General features: G+C 49.1%; 1 protein-coding gene across 2 annotated transcripts in view; it reads left to right on the top strand.

The window, feature by feature from the left end:
- Positions 1-12,453: 12,453 nt before the first annotated feature.
- The window catches only part of TOGARAM2 (TOG array regulator of axonemal microtubules 2), a 73,330-nt gene continuing 70,112 nt past the window's right edge, over positions 12,454-15,671 (top strand). For both annotated transcript variants that reach the window (XR_010580518.2, XM_045369567.3), the window contains exon 1: positions 12,454-12,703. The gene's annotated coding sequence lies outside the window, so the exon portion shown is untranslated. The remainder of the gene's footprint in view (positions 12,704-15,671) is intronic.

Genomic DNA, 15,671 nt, shown 5'->3' with positions numbered 1-15,671 from the left:
ACCAGGGAACATTTCTTGTACTAATGTCTACTTTGTCTAATGTAGCCACTCTGGTTTTTCAAGTGGCTTCTTGTTTGTATGATGTATATCTTTTTTTTCCTCTTTATCTGTGCTTTTAATTTCAAAGTGTTTTTCTTATAAACAGCACCTAATTGGGTCTTTTTTTAAATTTAAATTTAAATTTTTTAGTTCTGGGTTACATCTGGAGGATGTGCAGGTTGGTTACATAGGTAAAGAAGTGCAATGGTGGTTTGCTGCACAGATCAACCCATCACCTATGTATTAAGCCCAGAATGCATTAGCTATTTTTCCTAATGCTCTCCCTCCCCCTACCCAACCCCCCAGCAGGCCCCAGTGTGTGTTGTTCCCTTCCCTGTGTCCATCTGTTCTCATTGTTCAGCTCCCGCTTGTAAGTTAGAATATGTGATGTTTGGTTTTCTGTTCCTGCATTGGTTGGCTGAGGATAATGGCTTCCAGCTCCATCCATGTCCCTGCAAAGGACATTGTCTCATTCCTTTTTATGGCTGCATAGTATTCCATGGTGTCTATGTACCACCTTTTCTTTATCCAGTCTATCACGGATGGGCGTTCGGGTTGATTCCAAGTCTTTGCTATTGTGAATAGTGCTGCAGTGAACATATGCGTGTATGTGTCTTTATAATAGAATGATTTATATTTCCTTGGGTATATACCCAGTAATGGGATTGCTGAGTCAAATGGTATTTCTGGTTCTAGATCTTTGAGGAATCCCCACATCCTCTTCCACAATGGTTGAACTAATTTACACTACTACCACCAATGGTGTAAAAGCTTTCCTATTTATCCACAACCTCGCCCGCCAGCATCTGTTGTTTCTTGACCTTTTAATAATTGGTGTTCTGACTGGTGGGGTTTTGCTTTTTTATCCAATTGAACTCTTCCTTTTCATTGGAATGTTTAGACTATTTTCATGTAGTTTAGTTACCAGTTTGATTGGGATTAAGTGTGCCACTTTGCTATTTCTTTTCTATTCATCTCTTCTGTTTTTATTGCCCTTTTCCCCCTTCTTCTCATGACTTTTGGATTGAATAATTTTAAAATTTCACTGCATCTCCACTATTGGCTTGTTAGCGCTGCTTCTTTGTGTTGTTGTTTTAGTGATGACTCTGGGGTTTATCATGTGTGTCGCAATATGCATGGCCTTTCCCATTCCCTAGTGAAGGCCCCGAGTTATCAACAGGGATCCCTCTTTCTGAATCGTTGGAACTCAGATACTGTGTAAGCCCTGGGACCCCTTCAGATCACTGTTTCTCAGCAGCTCTTCGCCTGGCTTCCTGGAATTGTACCTTCTTGTGCACATCTGAGTGTGGAGTAAAGACTCAAGCGGACTTTTGGTGTTTTTTTGGAGACGACTTTCTGCCTACCTCCCTCTTCTCTAAGAGCAGCTGCCTCAACTTTTCTGGATTCCAGTCACTGTCTCCTCAATACCACTAGATTGGGATGCCCCTTCCCTGCTCCATGGTCTAGAATGCCTGATTCCTGGAGGCCTCACTTCCTCTGTTACCCTTCTCTCAGGAATTGAAGGGCTGCCTGTCATCCAGTGTCTGAAAATAATTGTTTCACACTTTATCCAGTTTTCTCATTGTTTCTTCTGAGAGGGTATTTGGTCCATGTTATTCCATCATGTCAGAAACAGAGGGCTCACTTATCTTTTTTATTTGAGACAGAGTCTCCCTCTGCCACCCAGGCTGGAGTACAGTGGCATGATGTTGGCTGACTGCAACCTCTGCCTCCCAGGTTCAAGTGATTCTCCTGCCTCAGCCTCCCGAGTAGCTGGGATTACAGGCATGCGCCACCACGCCTGGCTAGTTTTTGTATTTTTATTAGAGATGGGGTTTCACCATGTTGGCCAGGCTGGTCTCAAATTCCTGACCTCAGGTGATCCACCCACCTCGGCGTCCCAAAGTGCTGGGATTACAGGCATGAGCTTAATTTTTTTCTTTTTTCTTTTCTTTTTTTTTGAGATGGAGTCTTGCTCTCTTGCCAGGCTGGAGCGCAGTGGTGTGATCTCAGCTCACTGCAATCTCCACCTCCTGGGTTCAAGCGATTCTCCTGCCTCAGCCTCCCGAGTAGCTAGGACTACGGGCACGCACCACCACGCCCAGCTAATTTTTGTATTTTTAGTAGAGACAGGGTTTCACCATGTTGGCCATGATGGTCTCAATCTCCTGACCTCATGATCCGCCCACCTCAGCCTCCCAAAGTGCTGGGATTACAGGTGTGAGCCACCGTGCCTGGCCAAATTATTGTAATAATTTAAGAATGTATATAAATAATCCATGTTTACAGTAGAAAAATCTTGAAATAACAATTGAAGCAAGAATTACCCACAATCCCCTGCATCCTGATATGGGCAAAATTAATGTTTTCGCATATATCCTTCCAGACGTTTTTTCTGTGTCTATGTATCTATAAATATAAAAATAAGACCATATCATCCACACCACATGATGGTTTATACTGGCTGCCTACTCCTCAAGAGCGCAGGAGAAATGGCACCCATTTTTCATGTGTATTATGACAGCTCATGAGTTTCACAGGAAAGCCTACTGCATTTCAGCGATGTTTGTAAGGCTCTGGACTTGAGAAATTTCATGTGTAAAAGAAAGCTATATATGTTTTATTTTTTCAAGTCTGCAAGTCTGCAAATGTAAAAGGTTTCAAGAGGAAGAATTTTATTTCATTAAAAAAAAGGAAAGCAGCAGCTTTTACACTACATTTTTAGGCTCCCAAGGTGCTCGACATCAAATGCATTGTTCAAGTGAATGGGCATAAACAGATAACATTTCCAAAATAGATGATCAGATTTCTAGAAATTTGCCAAAGTCTAGACTGTTTATTAATTTGGATCTTTTAAAAATTAAAAAAAAAAAAAACCCTGTACTTTGGCAGGCCAAAATGGGAGGATTTCTTGAGCTCAGGAGTTTGAGACCAACCTGGGCAACATAGTGAGACCTTGTCTCTACAAATAATACCAAAAAAAAAAAAAAAAAAAAAAAAAAGCCAGGCATGGTGGAGTGCACCTGTGGTCCCAGCTACTCAGGAAGATGAGGTGGGAGGATCCCTTGAGCTCAGACACTTGAGGCTGTAGTGAGCTGTGATCACACTACTGCACTCCTGCCTGGGCGACACAGTGAGATCCTGTCTCAAAAAACAACAAGAACAAAACAAAATCAAACAGGCCACTTTGCTTAAAAAATGTAGAAATTAAGCCGAGTGTGGTGGTGGGTGCCTGTAGTCCCAGGTACTCAGAAGGCCGAGGCAGGAGAATGGCATGAACCCGGGAGGCAGAGGTTGCAGTGAACCAAGATCAAGCCACTGTACTCCAGCCTAGGTGACACAGCGAGACTCTGTCTCAAAAAAAAAAAAAAAAAAAAACAACAAAAAAGAAAAAAGAAAACAAAAAACAAACAACAACAACAAAAAAGTAGAAACTAAAGCTCTAGAGCTCTTATCATGAAATGTCCTCCACTGACCCTAGCTGAGGTGGCCACGGGCTGGCCTAGCGTGCCTTTTCCTATAAAGAAATTCAGTATTGAAAAAGCACTGATTAGAGGGGTGAGGATCCAGTCTCCAGCACTTACTCTGTGACCTTTGGCAAACTGCTTACCTTCCACGAGTGTCAATTTCCTCATCTACAAAGCGAAGATAAAAGCAATTCAAAGGGTGAACATGAAGATGAAATAAGATGGTCTTTTTTTTTTTTTAGATAGAGTCTTGCTCTGTTGCTCTATCGCCCAGGCTGGAGTGCAGTGGCTCGATCTCGGCTCATGACACTGCAACCTCCCCCTCCTGGGTTCAAGCGATTCTCTTGTCTCAGCCTCCTGAGTAGCTGGGATTACAGGCATACGCCACCACACCCGGCTAATTTTTGTGTTTTTAGTAGAGACGGGGTTTTGTCATGTTGACCAGGCGGGTCTCGAACTCCTGACTTCAGGTGATCCTCCTGCCTTGGCCTCCTAACATGTTGGGATTACAGCCATAAGCCACCACGCTGGGCCAATAAGATGGTCTTTAATGTGTCTGGGGACAAGGACGCTCAGGTGTTCAGTAAAAAGTCTCAGCAATGTTACAAAACTAGCTTAAATAGAGTCAATAGAGCAATAGGTATAAAATCACACCTTCCATTTATTCCCATTATCTTCATCTCTTTTCCAGCTAGGTCTTCTCTTTCTAATGGTTAAATTATTATTATTTTTATAACACAACAAATTCTACATTTGGCCACCTTGGTTTCTAGACTCACTGGTATGTTCTGCTCTCATATTCTCTCTCTCCCCTCCTCCCTCCTCCCTCCCCCTCTCCCTGTCCTTCCCCCTTACCCCCAGCGGAGGTTGCCCATTTCCTCAGTGTGTCTGTTGGTTGCAATGAGGCCATCTTGGTCCTTTATACCTTTGTCCTTTTCCTCCCACCCATATGCACCCTAGGAAATGTGTGTATGACTTTGGGAGGCCAAGGCAAGTGGATTGCGTGACTCCAGGAGATTGAGACCCGCCTGGGCAACATGGCAAAACCCTGTCTCTACTGAAAATACAAAAAATATTAGCTGAGCATGGTGGCGTGTGCCTGTAGTCCCAGCTACTTAGGAGGCTGAGGTAGGAGGATCACTGAACCCAGTAGGTGGAGGTTGCAGTGATTGAAGATTATGTCACTGCACTCTAGCCAGGGAGACAGAGTGAGACTCTGTCTCAAAAAAAAAGGAAAAGGAAAAAGAAAAAAGTGCACACTGAACATGCTTCTGGGTGAAGTACTTCCCTGTAAAGGGTCCTTAAAGAGCCATTGCTTCTGCTGTGATCGTGGTCAGTATTTCAGAAGCTGGCTCTCTCTGCATCTGGGATGAATGAGGCTATTGGTGGAGGCAGTCTGAGTGCCAGGAAGGTCAGCATGAGAGGAAGCCAGGATATTTGCTCTTTGGTCTCACCGGAAGAATATGCCATCCATTATTCACAGAGAGGACAAAAGTCCTCATGTATTTTAGGATGGAGCACCATGATAGGCTGTGCAGAGAGGTTTCGGGAGGATTCTAGCTGGGCCTCAGGAGGTTTGCAAGGTTTGCACTGCCGGCCATCTCTGGGGGATTGAAATTTGCCACAGAGGTTTTCAGTTCTGGTTTTAGCCCCATTGAAATGTGAGATTATTAGGGTCTGAGAGGTCAAGGGCTTTGCCCAAGGCCACACAGCATCTGTAGCTGCCTGGCAGAATGTGGGGCAGCAGTCGTGAGTGCTACAGTGGAGTCAGAGGCAGGGGGTTTTGGTCCTGGGTGGGCACCTTTCCCAAATGCAGAAGTTGGAAGCTACACTGGCAGAACAAATGAGGATTCCAGAAGACAGGAGGCCCAGTGGGACTCAGGCCATTCACACCAATGGGTCATTAAATTTTGTACCTGTGACATCTCGGAGCACAAGAAGAAAAACAAAAACGCCCAGAAGTTTGGCACCAGACAGACCTCTGTGGGAATCTAGACTCCAGCTGCCTGACCACGAAGCCTCTGATAAGGTCTTTGACCGCGGGAATGAGAGATAAGTTTCAGAAAGCCACCTTGGAATGAGAGATAACTCTTATAAGTAACAATGTAACTGCTCTGACACACAATGGATGCCTAATGAATGTTAATTTCCTTTCTTTTTATCTTCCGTTCCCTAAATTTCTGTTGCCTTCTATGCAATTCTTACAAAAGTCCCAGGACATAGGCAGGAACAATTTTTCCCCCTATTTTTGAGATGAGAAAATGGGATTCAGAGAAGTTTAATGATTTGCATGAGGCCCCAGGGACACAGCTGGGTCTGGATCCCAGAAGTCTTGACCATAGAGTAAAGCTGCTACAGAATTAGATAAGCTGGGTTTTAATATTTTTGTGACCAGTGCTAGTTGAGTGACCTCTCTGAGCCTCCCTCATTTATAAAGCGGGGATAATAACAGAACCTATCCAAAGGGTTGTTTTGAAGATAAATGAGCTAATATGTAAAGCGCTTAGACTGGCAAATAATAAGTGGTAGCTCTGATTCTTAAATGAGCCGTTAGGATCCTGGCCTGCTCTCTGGGGCTTGTTTTTGAACATTTTATTTGGATATTCTAGGGAATGTCTTTCAGAGTTCTGGGTGTCCTGCCTATGAATGTGGGGAAATCACTATTCAAATATATCAAGTTGCTTCTCCCTGGTGGTGACGTGTGCACCCTGTTAGAAGCCCAGGGTAGACTCCCAGGAGCCAGGCACCCACCTGCGTCCACTCTATTGGCTGACCTGAGCTTGCTGTCAAACTCTGTCCCCATGCATGTCTCTGTCTGACTGTGGCTCTGAGAGAGTGCACTCTTTCTATTCATTTGGCTACTGACAGACACCTACAACTGATTTATATCCATGGTAACTGTCACCCAGGGGAACTGTGAGAAACAAGAATCTTTTCTTCCATTCACATCAAACAGAGGTCTCTGGGCACTGACTCTCACCCCGGCCGGCCCTGGCTCATCTCCCTGAGGAGGAAGTGTGTGTCCTCACCCTCTCGCCTCTCCTTCCCAGGGAGCCCTGGCTCACAGCTGGAGCCAGCAGGTCTGGAGGCTGCAGACCCCGAACTGGGACTTGTTGCTTTTGAGAGCTCCCCTGAAGCCTGGCTCCTCAGGTACAGGGTGGGAATCTCTGGAAAGTATTTGTCAATCACATTCCAGAGGGGGGTTGAAATTGCTCACAAAGGCTTGTGTTTGATGGGAGTTTAATTTCTTTTCTTTTTTTATGAGTCAGAGTCTTGCTCTGTTGCCCAGGCTGGAGTGCGGTGGTATGATCATAGCTGATCAATGCTGAATTATTTATATTGTATTTTTCTTTCTTAAATTTTTTCTTTCTTCCCTCTACTCCTGTGACAAATTATGTATTTTTTAGTTCTAAAACTTCTGGTTGTTTTTCTTTGGGTCTTGTGTTTCTCTGCTGAGACTTTTTTTTTTTTTTTTTTAACGTGTTTTAAGCATGTTCATAATTGCAAATTGAAGCATTTTTATGATGACTGTTTAAAAATCCTTGTTAGGGGATCCTCAAATCTGTGTCATCTTGGTGTCGCATCACTGATTGCCTCTTCTCATTCAAGTTATTTTACCTGTTCTTGGTGTGATGAGTGGTTTTCAGTTGTCTTCTAGACATTTTGGGTATTGTGTTATGAGATTCTAGATCCTCTTCTGTCTTCTTTTTTTGCGGGGCATTTATCCTGTTTAGGTCTAGCACACAGATCTAGGTGGGATTGGATGTTCAGTTCACCACTGGGCCTTGCTGATACCATCTCAGCAAAAGCGGGACATCGCCTCACAGCCCTGCACCTTTCCTCACTGCTAATGATGGGATAGAATTTCAGCTCCCTGCTGGGCCCTGCTGGTGGAGGCTTGTTAAAAAAAATGATAAGATACATACAGGAATATGTACATATTATAAGTATGTGAAACATATGCTTAATTTTTACAAACTGGAAGTTTAGGAGCATTTTACACATTTTCCTATTTCTTTGCATGTTCTTATAAAAACATATCAAACTCTTTTTTGCCATTAGCTTCCAGAGTTATTTACTCATCTGTTAACTCCTCCTCTCCCCTTGCCCTCCATCTCTCGAGCTTTCCTGTGGCTGTGGGGCAGGGAGCTGCTCTTTTCTGACATGTCCTTTTGTGGAATGGGGAGAAAGGAGGGAGAGGCCCACCCCATGTGAGGTGAGGGGTTGGCTTCTGTTGGGAGAAGCCCTGAAGGGCAGCTGGGGCCAGAAGCAGCATAACCAGAAGGACTTAGTCCCCATTCTGTCATTACCACTGAGTTCCCGTGTGACTCCATCATCTGTGACAAGAGGGGCTTGGCCTGGTCCTCTCTCGGATCCTGTGCTTAGGTTGCATCTATTATTCTAGAGTTTCCCAGGAACTTCCCAGGGAACCTGTCAGCCCAGTGGCAGGTGCTGGTTGGGAGGGGTCTGTTCTGTGTCCTTGGCAGTGTCTGAGCGCCCCTACCCAGCCTGTGGTACCGACAGAGCCTTCCAGGCTCTCCGGGCTGGGGCTGGCCTTGCAGGGGTGGGGCAGTGGTATTTTGGGAGATAAGCCCGCGCAGTGTCAGTCTGGAGGCAGTGCTAGCTTGCCTGCACCGTCCGCTTTTCTACCTGGGGGCGCGTGGCCTGTGAAGGGAGGGGGCTTCCAGCCCTTCTCCTCAGCCTGGGCCGGGGCCCAGGACACAGGGCATCAGGGCTCTAAGGGACAGGGAGGTCACCCAGTGTCTGATCACAAATGACAGTTTGGAAGCCCAAGGAGGGCAGGGGCTTGTTGGAGGGCACACAGTAATGGTGACAAAGTCAGGACTGGAACCAACTCTCTGTCCCCTTGCCTGGAACACTTGGCCATGCCATATGCTAACCATCCTTAGCCTAGGGGCGCATTATCCTGAGGGATGGGTACCTGAGGCAGAGATGGGGGAGGCGCCTGAGCGTTCCACCTTGTAGGGTCCCTACCAGGGGCCCTCACCCCACATGCTCCCTGGGATCTGACCTCCAGCTGGGCCTGGGATGGTCCTGGTTTATAAGGGGGCAACGCCAGCCCAGGGGGTCAGAACTCCCCCTACCTGTTCCCTGCCATACAATGTGTGGGGCTCGGACTCTGGTCTGCAGCTTGGATCTCAGGTCTGGTCCTGGAAAAAGTGGCGAATGTTGCAGGGGAAGGGGGTTCTTATGCTGCCAGCCATCTCCTCTCCCCATGTGCAGTCAGGTTAGTGTCGCTCTCTCAACACCCATGTCGAATGTCTATTGTGGGCCTGGCTGGCGCTGGTTCTAGAGATATAAGGCATGAGTCCTACCCCCAAGGAGCTCACAGTCCAGGTCTGTGTGGCTGGCTGCTGGGCCAGGACAGGGGCGGGCAGTTACAGTCAGTGGATTAGTGGTGCTGTGATGGGGAAGTGCTGGCCCTGGAAAGGCAGAGGAGAGGCACCTCTTTTCTAGAGAGTCAGCAAGGGCTCCCCTTGGGAGCAAGGGGTGGGAATTGGTCAAGGGAGATAGGGACAAGGTTTTTTTTTTTTGGTTGTTTGTGTTTTGAGATGGAGTCTCATTCTGTCATCCAGGCTGGAGTGCAGCAGCACAATCTCGACTCACTGCAACTTCTGCCTCCTGAGATCAAGCAATTCTCCTGTCTCAGCCTCCTGAGTAGCTGAGATTACAGACATGCACCACCATGCCCAGCTAATTTTTGTATTTTTGGTAGAGACAGGGTTTTACCATGTTGGCCAGGCTGATCTCGAACTCCTGACCTCAGGTAATCTGCCTGCCTTGGCCTCCCAAAGTGCTGGGATTACAGGCGTGAGCCACTGCGCCCGGCCGGAGATAGGTGTAAGTAAAGGGTAGGAAGGGATATGGGAAAGGCTTTTGGGGTGGAGGGAATAGCATGAACAAAGGCCAGGAGAGGAGAGGAGCATGACAGCTACATCCCAGAACAGGGGCAGGAGAAGAACCCTCAGTGAAGTCCCTGTTAATAGCCCAGCTACGTGTTCAGGAGACTATTTGGATATAGGAAGTCCAGGTCATTTGCAATGGGAAGTGTGTTCAGGGCATCTAGTCCTTCTTGTTGCTAGATATAGAAACAGTTTTGTTCACTTTACAAATCAACAAGGGCCAAGAGGACGCTTAGTGACATTTTTTACCGAGGGAACAGGATCAGAATTTAGTAATCTTCCACTGACCAAATCCATTAGCATGGAAAGTTACAGAATGTTGGTTTCTGAAATCTTGAGTGACTTTCTGGGGTAGATGGGGGCTATCCCCTGTGGATATGGAGGGGGCTACTTATTTGGTGCTTTCAAGAGCCCTCCTCCCAACTTGTGATTCTGTATCGTGAGTCAGTTTAATTCATTCACATCAAGTATTTGTTCATCGGTTCTGGGGGGCGGGGGCAGGCCAGTGTGAACACACCCAGGAGAGTCGGGGCGATGACTGGGAACACTGGGCACTGGAGGAGACAGGTAACACCTGGCTTCCTTCCGTAGCTGTTGACCCTCTTCCAAGGGTCTGGCCACCCTTCCGCCAGGGGTCGATACAGGCTATGTGAGGCTCGGGGCTTAAACAATTTGGGGGCTTCTTTAAGAAAGAAAACAAAATTAAGTATGAAAATGTTTTTTTAGAATGAGAAAAGAAGTACAACAAATGACTGGGGCCTGGATTCATGTCCCTTTCTTTCTGAGATCTCTTCAGGGGAGTTCCAGAGAGCTTCTAGGTGGCAGCCTGGCTCCCCTCTCCACCTAGAGTGCCTCCATCCTTCCGGGCAGCTCCTGGCTCCCCCAGAGGCCCGGGGCTCAGGTTGTGTTTGTCTCAGCAGTTTCCACCCATGCTCCTCCCCTGGCCTGCTCCTTACCTCGGGGATTTCATGTGGATTTCATACCTCACTGCCCCTGGGATTTGCTCTCTGTCCATAGTCACAGTGAGGGTGAGTGCGGCTCTGTGCCTGGCGGGCACACTGAGGGTCACTGGAGCCACCCCAGGGAGGGAGGATCTACAGTCTCCCTGCTGGGCGTGTGAAAGAACCAAGACTCAGAGTTTGTTTCTTGCCTAAGATATCATTGCTGGGATCAGAATCCAGTCTGGAATCCAGGGGCTTCAGAGCCCTGGTTCTTAAGGGCTGTGCTATCAATCCCCCCTTATTGCAGGTAACACAGGAATGAACAGGAGGTTACCTGCTGGGGCCTTTCTCTATCACTCAGCTCCTGAGGGCAGGCAGTGCTGCCTCCTGCGTCTCTAGCACTTGGCACAGAGCATGGCCAGCTCACCCCAGGAACACATAATGCTCGACCATCCAGTGGAGGCAGAGTGTGGAGAGTCCGGGAGCCGAAGGAGGATGCAGTGGGGCCTGATTGGAGGGGCTTGGCGGCCACGGTGCTGAGTCTGGCCCTTACTCCAAGGACAGTAGGGGCCACGAGGGGTGTCCAGCAGGGCACAGCCATTGGATAATGTGTTCTAGAAGCTATGACTCAAGCAGCGACGTGCGGATGGGCTTTAGTGGAGCTGTACACACACCGTCTCCCTGGCAGAGCTGAGGGATACCAAAACCTGCCTTGTCACATCCCCGCCCTGGGTTCCCATGGTTGACTCGCTCTCACTCACAAGCTGTGTGGCTTGGGGCAAGGGCTTACCTTGCCAGGCCTCTCTTTCCCCACCTGGGCATCTTCATATCTGTCTCCCAGGGGGAATCCGCACAGCCACTGTTCCTGGTTTGGAGGAAGTGCCTCCTTTCTGGGCCTCTGCTAGAGGGAGTTCAGGAGTTCGGTTCGCCTTGTCAGCTGTGACCTCTGGCTTGGGGCCAGCACTGCCCCAGGGGGACCTTGTTCTCAGTCATAATTGGCTGCCCCTCCTTGCTCCCTCCTGGATCTTGGTAAATGACAGCAGCTACTCCCAAGACCTGCCCTCCCTGGCCATCTCAGGGAAGAGGAGAGAGTCCCAGGAAGGCGCTCCCCGTGTGCAAGCATTTCAGCGGCCCAGGCCTCGTGGAGGTGTAGTTGGCCTCCCACCAGCCCTCCCTGCGTGTTCCACATACCTGCCGATTCCTTTGTACAGTATATGGGGAGGAGCTGCCTGGGAAAATTCATAGAGTCTTTGGGCGAGTGGCTGTTTGCAAGCCTGCATACAAATTGAGTCCTTGGCTCCCACTCTGTGCCCCCTGGATGGCAAGGCTAGAAGTGGGTAGCATGAGGAGTGGGACTGGCTGTCATTCCAGGGAGAGGATGCCAGCTTGAGATTTCCGCCCAAGAGCCTGGGCTCAGTGAGAAAGCACACATGGGCTGCTAGGATTCACATTTTCCAAAAGTTAAGATGGAGAAATCTGGTTGGGAAGAAGGCCACAGGCTTCCTGCTCTGCAAGGATTTCTGGGGAAGTGTTGGAGAGCCTACCAAGTGCTAGACAAAATTACAAGCTGTTACACGCACCTTTGAAATCCTTACAGTAACCCTCTCAAGTCAGTACTATTGTTGTACCCATTTTATAGATGAGGAAACTGAAGTCAAGAAAGGTAAAGTTCTGACCAGAAGGCACACAGCTGGAAGTAGCAGGATCATGATTCAAACCTAGCTCTGCCTGCTCACTCTGGCCTGGATGCTCACTTTGCCTTTCTGCCTCTAGAAGAGCTAGTAAGCAGAAGCAGATTGAGCCCAGAGACCATGTAAACAAAACCAGGGGTTCTACCGCCAACAACATCCCTGCACCAAGCCAGCTATGCACTTCCTGGCTACAGTCACCAGGCAGAGGGGGCCCAGTGCTCTCTCTTTCTGTGGTGTCCATGACCCCAGAGGACAGGCCGGCCACTTGGGAGTGCCTGTGCTCCAGTGAGCCACAGAGGCAATGAGACCAAGGGGAAAAGTCTCTTGGCTCGGTCTCTGCCCCACGCAGGGAGCTATGGGCTCCTTCAATGAGTGGTTGCTATGCAGCCTTGTTTATTCAAGGAGAGCTTTGCTGAGAGCTGGAGCACGCCAGCAGCGGGGCTCGTGGCCACCCAGCACCTGCTCAGACAGGAGGCTGCAGCCCAGGACTGCGTGGCTGGTAGGGGCCAGGCTGGGCCAGGCCTGGGGCTTGCCTCCCTTGCCCATCCTTGCCTCCCTGGGCCCATAAGCATCAACATCTCTGTAGAGACCAAGGACCCTGGATTCCTCCAGTGACAGGGGTTTGGCCTCTGGACAGAGAGGTGAGAGGTGATAAGTCCACCAAGCCATCTGTTGTGGGGAGGTGAATGGGAGGCCGGGTCAGGACCCCTGAAGTCCTTGGAGGGAGGGAGAAGGACCCAAACTGGAGCAGGCACAAAGGCACAATGAAGGAAAAAGCATCCTGCCATGACATGGAGGCTGTGTGACCGTGGGGATGTCCCTGACCCTCTCTGGGCCTTTATGTGGCAGCTCTAGGGGAGGAGGTTGGACTCACTGCTCTCTGAGCACTGGGAGCCAAGGAAGGAGGGGCTGGCCTGGGCTGGCCCCTTCCCTGAGTCATGGCCTCTGTCGGCAGTGCTCTCTGCCTCAGGGTGAACCCTTCACAGGGCAGCGGCTCCCTGGGGTGATGTGGGTGATGGTGCCAGGAGGGGTGTGGGCATGCTGTGGGGACGGCACCTGTGCTTAGGGTGCTAGGGCACCCCGTGAGAGCATAGGCTTTGGAGGGGCTCTGCTCTGGGTTTGAATTCTAACCCCACCTCTTTCTGGCTGTGTGGACTTGAGCTCTTTGCCTGTCTGGGCCTCAGGTCTCTCATCTGTGAAGAGGGGTTTTAAAAAAACCTCTCTTGGTGCCGCGTGTGAGCATGGAGACAGTCAGGAGGGCAGCTGGTGCGTTAGCCCATGTGCAGAACGGAAGTTACTGTTGTTGACGCTGTTGTCACGGTGGAGACTAGCGTGTTCCTTTCTGGAGCGCATTTCAGTCTCCTGAAACTAAGTTTTTGCCAGTCACTTCTCCAGGACAAGGGCTGGTGCTGGCGGGGGACCTCAGAGGGCTGCCGTTTCCTCAGGAGCGCTGGGAGGGGAGGGACTGGGGCCCGTGCTGTTGGAGCATCACGGAGGCAGGCCACCGGGCATTGGTGCCTGGCTCCAGGAAGTGGTGTGAGGGTCCCATAATCATTTCTATCCCAAACCGGGTAGTCCCTCACCCTTCTCACCAATGCCCTGCAGGAGACGGCCCTGCAGCCTTCTAGCCACAGGCTGGCTGGCTCCCAGGACTGGCTCAGTTTCAGCCCATGGATCCCAAGACTAGTAGATTTGAAGAAAGGGGAAGGTAGTTGGGGGCAAGGGATGGGGAGATGTCCACCTGAGCTCTGGAGACACCTGCCTCTGAGGGCAGCGCATCCTCCCGTTGACACCACGGCCACCTCAGAGGCACCAGACTCTACGCACCAGCACAGAGGCTGGAAGTTTATTATTGCAGACAGAAGAATGCATAACATGCGTGCACAGTGTGAGGGATAGTTATAAAGTGAATGTCCATGTGGCCACCACCCAGGCCAAGAAACAGACAAACTGGCCGCCTCCCAGAACCCACCCCCATGGGCCCTGTCCTTATCACAGCCGCCTCCCTTCCCCTTAGGGTTAATCACGCTACTAATTTTTCCTTGCTTTTCTATCAAGTTTTTCATCTATGTCTGCATTTTTATTTTAATTTAATTTCGCTTCATTTTTTGAGACAAGGTTTCACTCTTTCCCCCAGGTGGGAGCGCAGTGGCACGGTCTCAGCTCACTGCAACCTCTGCCTCCTAGACTCAAGTGTTCCTCCCACCTCAGCTTCCCAAGTAGCTGGGTGTACAGGTGCACGCCACCATGCCCGGCTAATCTTTGTGTGTGTGTGTGTGTGTGTGTGTGTGTGTGTGTGTGTGTGTATATATATATATATTTTTTTTTTTTTTGTAGAGATGGGGTTTTTCCATGTTGCTCAGCCTGGTCTCGAATTCCTGGCTCAGATGATCCGCCTGCGTTGGCTTCCCAAAGTGCTGGGATTACAGGTGTGAGCCACCACGCCCGGCCTATGTTTGCATTTCTAAACACTCGATGTAGTTTTGTCTTCCTTTGAACTTTGTAGAAGTAGGGTCATACCCTGTGTGGTCTTTCAGGTCTGGCTCCTTTCACGAAACATTACGCTGTGGCATCATCCATCGTGTTCAGTGGGGCAGTCGTTTGTTTCATTACCCTGTAATATTCTATGTTGTGAGTGCACCATGATTGATTCCTTCATTTTCCTGTTGAACATTTAGATTTTTTTCTAGATTTTGGCCATTATCCATGGAGCTGCCCTGGACACTCTTGAGCTCCTTTCCTGGATCACCTGTGCAAGATTTTCTCAAGGGTGGGTTCCTAGGAGTGGAATTGCTGAACATTAGGTTTGTGCATTTTTAGCTCTATCAGGTAAAGCCAGACCACTTTCCCAGGGGGTTGTGCCCATTTGTACCTCACCTGCCAGCTGTCGTGAGTGCTCCCGTTGCTCTGTGCTCTCACTAGCATTTGGCAGTGCCACCCATGTCAATTTTTGCCCATCTTTGTGGGATGGTGGTAGCATCTCATTTGCATTTTCTTGATTACCAGGGGGTTGGGCATCTGCCTCCAGCCCTTCTTCCTCCCCACTTTCTTCTCCTGTTGGGTGCCTTCCTTCCTCTGCTCTCTGTGATCTCAGCCCCTCATGGTGCTCAGGCTTTTGAGCCCCATTTTTCTCTCTGCCCTCCCCACCCCTCCATCCCTCTCCTCCATTCCTCTTCTTGGAGGACCAATCACTCTTCCACGTACTTCTCAGTGTTTGAATTACAGAGCCACAGTTTCCCATTTTGTGTTTTAAAACCTCTGGTTCTTGGCCCAGCTCACATCCCTTCCTGGGTCTTGGATTTCTCTTCAATAAAACAAAGACAGAAAAAAAAATGTCCCTCCACAGAAGCCATTTACATTTCCCAGGCAAAACCTGGTGTATCTCCTGGAGAGGCACATGCAAACCTCTGGCTCCTATTCAAGAAAGTCGACTTTCTCATGGGCCACTGGGAAGGGACAGGGCCTGGGTCTGAAGTCTTCTGAGCTTCTGGCAGGGAGGCCTTTGCCAAGAGCCCTTTCCTGGGATGTGACAGACATTCAGATGCCAGAGTCATGTCAATACATCTTTGCTGAGATTTTAGACAAGTTGCTTTCTTTCTTCCTAGTCCC

The sequence above is a fragment of the Macaca fascicularis genome, chromosome 13 (assembly GCF_037993035.2).
Source record: "Macaca fascicularis isolate 582-1 chromosome 13, T2T-MFA8v1.1".
In the NCBI taxonomy this organism is placed as follows: domain Eukaryota; kingdom Metazoa; phylum Chordata; class Mammalia; order Primates; family Cercopithecidae; genus Macaca; species Macaca fascicularis.
This window is presented reverse-complemented; position numbering and strand designations above follow the sequence as displayed.